Raw genomic sequence first — 5,193 nt, 5'->3', positions numbered from 1 at the left:
GCGCACGGGACAGGCACGGCTTCGGGCCCACCCTGCCGCCCGCGGCCGCCCCTGGAAACGCGGGGGTCCAGGTTTTGGCCTGGCTCCAAACTTTGCAAGGTGGGCGCTGGGTGACCAGGCTCATCTCCCTGGCCGTTCTGTCTTAACGAACAGCGACTTGACGACGGCCAGATCGCCCCGCCGACGCCGCGTCCTTAATCATAAAAAGTCATTCCCGGTAACAAATAGTTTCGTTGGCCGGTGCCAGCGATACAGCTGTTTCTGTTTAAGCTTAAATACTTTCCAACAGTTTGGGCAGTAAAAATAAAGTCGGCCTCAGCCGCCTCTAAGTGTCTGGTTTCCGCGCCCAGAGAAAGCCCACCCTCCGCCCTGCGCCCGGGTCGCCCTGCGCCCCGCCTGCCCCCTCTCGGAATCCGCTGCGCGCGGTGGGCGACGCTGCCGGTCCGCCCCGCACCAGCCGCCGGAGGAGGATCGAGGGCCACCTTGGAGGCCGGAGGGAGGGAGCCCGCCCGCAGCAGCCGGACGACCAGACCCGCTTCGCCTCCCGCCCTCCCCCGGCCCCTCGCAGGCTGCCCGCGCCGGCAGCGAGCGGCGGTTTCCCTTCCGACAGGGCTTCTGGAGCCCTGTCCCCGGGACTTGTGTTTGCGTTGGGTGCCTTCGCGGCCCTGGAGTCTGCACGAGGCGTGCAGAGGTCGATGGTTTCAGTTTCACAATGAAAAAGTTAGCTTTCCACTTCCCTCCCCGCGCTTCGCTTCTTTCTTTCTTTTTTCTTTCCCTTCCTCCCACCCTTCCTCCCTTCTCTTCTTTCCTTCCTTTCTCGCCTTCCTGCCTTCCTTTCTCCCTCCTGCTCTCTCCTTTCTTCCCTGTCTCCTTCTCTTTTCCTTCTTTACCTAAATGCCCTGGAAGCTTCTAGTGGGGAAATGAAAAAAAAAAAAAAAAGCCCGGAGCGGCCCGGCGGGCCCCTCCTCTGGAGGTGTGCTGAGTGTTTCCCCCAAGCTTCCTGTGCCTTTCTCTCTGCCTGGTGGTGAAAGCCCTTGTGCTGAACAAAATTATTGTTTGTGAGGTGTCTGAGTTTGCAAACATCGGGAATCATTCCTGCAGAGCCCACAGCAAGAAGAGAACTCGGTCCAGAAACCAGAGGTTTAGAGAAATTTGAGATCAGACTGAACCCCGTTCTTTCCAGCCAGTTCTTTCAACCCCGGGGGAGGGGGGCGGGGGGAGTGTCATCCCCGCTTGGTACTGGCCATCAGATGTCCCTGATAGAGCAAGGTTACAGAGAGTGGGAAAACGGGTCACTGAGCGACCGCAGCTTGGGGGAGGTTTGGGGACTGAAAGGTAGCAGTCTGAGAAATGGGCTTGTGGTAGGGCAGGACTCAGAGCTGGGGACTCCCGGTGGGCACTGAGGATGCCTGTGTGTGCCAGGAGAGGGCGCCAGCCGCGGAGTCGTGGGGGCTCCGTTCCCACCAAGTGGGCAGGGCGCTTCCAATCCCTTCCGCCACTCGGTCTAGGAAACCAAGAGAACCTGGAACCCCGCTCCCCACTCTCTTAATGAACATCCCTTCCCGATCATTCAACTCTCGACGCCTCCCTTCTACCCTCCACACCACCTCTTTTCTCTTTCAAAGTTTGATCATTGCTTTTCCCCTGTGCACCCCTGGGAGCAAACAAAACAAAGTTTCAAAGAACCATCAGCTTTTAATCCTACCGCTCTGCTGCCCCAGGCTTAGGCGGTCAGGTTGGAGTGCGCAGCCTCTGCAGTAAATAAGGTAACTGCTTCCTATTACTTTAGCCCCATATGGCTGCAATTTGAGTGTCTTTGGAGACAGTGCTTGTGTCGGGGCGGGGCGGGGGGAGTGAAAGTGGGAATCAAATGCTCTCAGATCGTATTTTTATGAAGGAAATTGTCGGCAATTCTCTCAGCAACCTTCCCTCCACCCCTAGTTCCTGAGATGATCACCCTGTTTCTTTGTTTACAGAAACAGGCGCCCACCCCCCTCGGGGCACCTGCTTCCCCAGTCCCTGGGTCCCTTGCCCAATTCTGCACTGGTGTTGCTGACCTGGGCACAGGGCTCCCATGGCCCTTCCCACCAAAGACTTCCAACCTGCTTCCCACACCTGAGGGCCAGCCCGAGCCCCCCGCCCCCACTCTGTGCCCCAGGCCATGGCCTCATTTGAGCCTGGAGGCCACCCAGGACCTATCAGACCTCCCTGTGCCCACTGCCATCAGACTCAGCGCCCAGGAGGAGAGGCCCAAGGCTGGTGGGGGCCGGGGGAGGGAAGGGGAGGGGCACGCCGGGCAAGGCAAGGCGCGCTGCTCCCGGGTCGCCGACCAGACCAGCAAGCCCGAGCGCGTCCTCTAGCTGGAGGGTGAGGCCCGGCCTCAGCTCGCTCCCTGGGAGCGTTTCAACTCGGAGGCTCCTCGGGCGTCGGACCTGCCCGGTCTTGGCCACGACGCAGGCGGATTTGGAACCTAATCTAATCGTTCCTCGGGAGCCACGGTGGGGCCAGCTGTGAAGTGAGCATGGCTGGCTCCAAGGCGTGGCCGAGGGGGATGTGGCCTTCTGTGCAGCAGCAGGAACCCATGGCTTACCTTCGGTGGCCCCAGAGCCCGATAGGCGTCCCCAGCCTCTGCCTCCCCCACACCCAAGCCCCAAGCCAGGGCCCACGCCTGCGGGGTACAGATTGTTGTTTCCCGGTGAGGGGCTGACCTAACACTGCAGAGAGGATCTGAAGACCCAGACCCGACACTCTGGCCGCTGACTGCAGGTGAGGCTGCAGGGGTTTCGGGCCTGGGCTCCAGCCCCCAGCCATCCAGGAGTGAGAAGCTTCACCTCTTTGGTCCTCCCTGGTGGACCTTCAGAACCTCCGGTAAGGGAACCACCAGAACATGCTGCAAAGGAGCAGAGGGGGCTGACCATGTTCCAGTAATTTCCCACAAGCCCACACCTACCCCAGAAGCCAGGTGAGCTTTGACTTTGGCCCCTGAAAACACTGTGAACTGTCACCAAGCCCCTCCCCTCCCCTCCACAGGAAGAATGGCCACCCCTCAGAGACAAGCCACATCTTCTGAACACTCGCCTGGCACCTGCTGATCCCACCTCTGATCCCACCCCTGATCCACCTGAGATTCGTAACAACCAGGGGAAATCAAGTCCATTGTTCCCACCTCATGACTCAGGAAACTTAAGGCACAGCAAGGCCAAGCAACCTGCCCAGGGGCACACAGCAGATGTTCTGCCTGAGAAGTCCTAAGCCTGAGTCTCTCTAATACTGCATACCAGGGGCTTTGGACCCTATGGGCAGTTCAGCTCCTCCACGGCTCAAAGAAAAGAGCCCAAGGTAAGAAAGGGCCCAGGGAGCCTGCTGAAATGGCCATAGATGAAGCCAGGGGTCCCATTATCAGAACCAGCAGCCCAATCCCGCTAAGCAGGGATACTGCTCTGGGCCCTTAGCAAAAATGAGGAGCCGGAAACAACAGAGGTGGGGGGGGGGTCAGAGCAGCCCGCTCACTGGGCTAGAGGCTGGACGTTGGTGGAAGTCTTGGTTTGCCCTTCACCACAGAGCACAGTGCCTACAAGTGTGGGCTCTAGGGCCAGCCTGCCTGGATTCAAATCCACTTGCTAGGTGCGTGCCCTTGTGCAAGTTACTTAACCACTCTGTGCTTCAGATACCATAACTAAAAAAAAAAAAAAAAAGAGGGTAATAACGTGCTCACCCCACAGGGTGGACAGGAGGGTTCAGTGAGGGAGGGTTCACTGCCAGGCACAGTAAGTGCTCAATAAACGCTATTGCCCGCACCGTTGTTGCTGTTATTGGGGCTCTGGGACCAGGTCAAGCTAACAGGACCCAGTGGGTGGCTTCGGTGACTTTCTCCCCGGGAACACAGTGTCAGCCTGGACTGTCCCTACTTCCCGTGAGGGGCACCCGCCGTGCTGGGAGCTGGGTGATCACCGACCCTTTCGGGGAAAACTGTGTTCTCCTCAGACAGTCTAGACTCGCCCCTTGGGGCATCTGCCTCCGACCCCTCGCAGCGCGGAGGCCGGGCACACTGCTGGTGCCGGGAGGCAGGAGCACGCGCACAGCGCCCGAGTCGGCACGCATGCGCTCACGCGCGCCGCAGCCTGGGCCCCCCCAATCCTCCCCGGGAAGGCCGCCTGCTGCTGCCTGCGAAATCCGGCTCCGGGAGGCAGGAGGCACCCTCGGCCGGTGGGGTGCAGGGGGAGACGGCGGAGAGGTGGGCGGGAAACCCGAGCGGCTGCACCCCCTGTGCCGGCCCCGAGGGATGGAAGCGGTGCGCGGATGAGTGCGTCCCTGCGCCGTATCCCCTCCCGCCTCGAGAAGGGGCTCAGAGCAGAAGGTCTAAGGGACCGCGGAGCAGGAGGGCGGCGGGGTGTGGGGGCGGGGCAGCCCGAGACTAGTGGGTGGCCGGGGGGTGGGGTGGGGTGGGGGGGTCAAGGCCTTGGAGCCCCGTCGAAGACGAGGGCATTACAGAAGCCTCTTGGCTTGGGATGCCCCGGGTGCGCGGACTCCGCTGTCCGTCGGCGCTGGCCCCGACGGCTGGATCCACGGACTGCAGCCTGAGTTGCAGCCCGTCAGCCGGGCTGCCCCCGGTGGAGAGTTCGACCCCGGCTTCTGCCCGCACGGAGAGAGCACCGCCCTCGCCGTTCCGTGGCACGGTCCCTGTGCTCCGCCTCCCCTCTCGGGACCCCACCTGTCCGGAAGGCAGGGAGCACAGACCCTCCCAAGGAAAGACACCAGGCGCGGCTGGCCAAGGGTTGCGGGGACCACAGCCTGCGCTCTGCGAGGTCTCCGGGCTCCCTTGGACCCGAATTCCTCCAGGGTCGGCACTCGGGCAGCCGGCCTTGCTAGTCCGCTGGTCACCTCCTCCTCCTCCTCCTCCTCTCCACCCTCCCCACCCCCACCCGGGGGCCCTCTCCGTCCCCAGGAAAGTTGTAGGGATGCCTAGGACTCCGTCTTGAGCTTCAGGTTCTTTCTCGCTTCCTACCCCGCTCCCAAGCGGAAGGAATTGCTGGGACTTTTTGCTGGGACTCTGGGGACCTCAAACTGGTCCCGAACTGGAGGTCTCCCGGCCGGTGCTATTCCTTCTTCGGTTGTTCGCGCTGAGAAAAGTCCAAGTCCGGCTTCTCCTTTTGGAGGTCAGAGACGCAGGTGGCGGGGCCTACGGGGTCGTTC

The sequence above is a fragment of the Suricata suricatta genome, chromosome 17 (genome assembly GCF_006229205.1).
Source record: "Suricata suricatta isolate VVHF042 chromosome 17, meerkat_22Aug2017_6uvM2_HiC, whole genome shotgun sequence".
Lineage (NCBI taxonomy): Eukaryota > Metazoa > Chordata > Mammalia > Carnivora > Herpestidae > Suricata > Suricata suricatta.
This window is presented reverse-complemented; position numbering follows the sequence as displayed.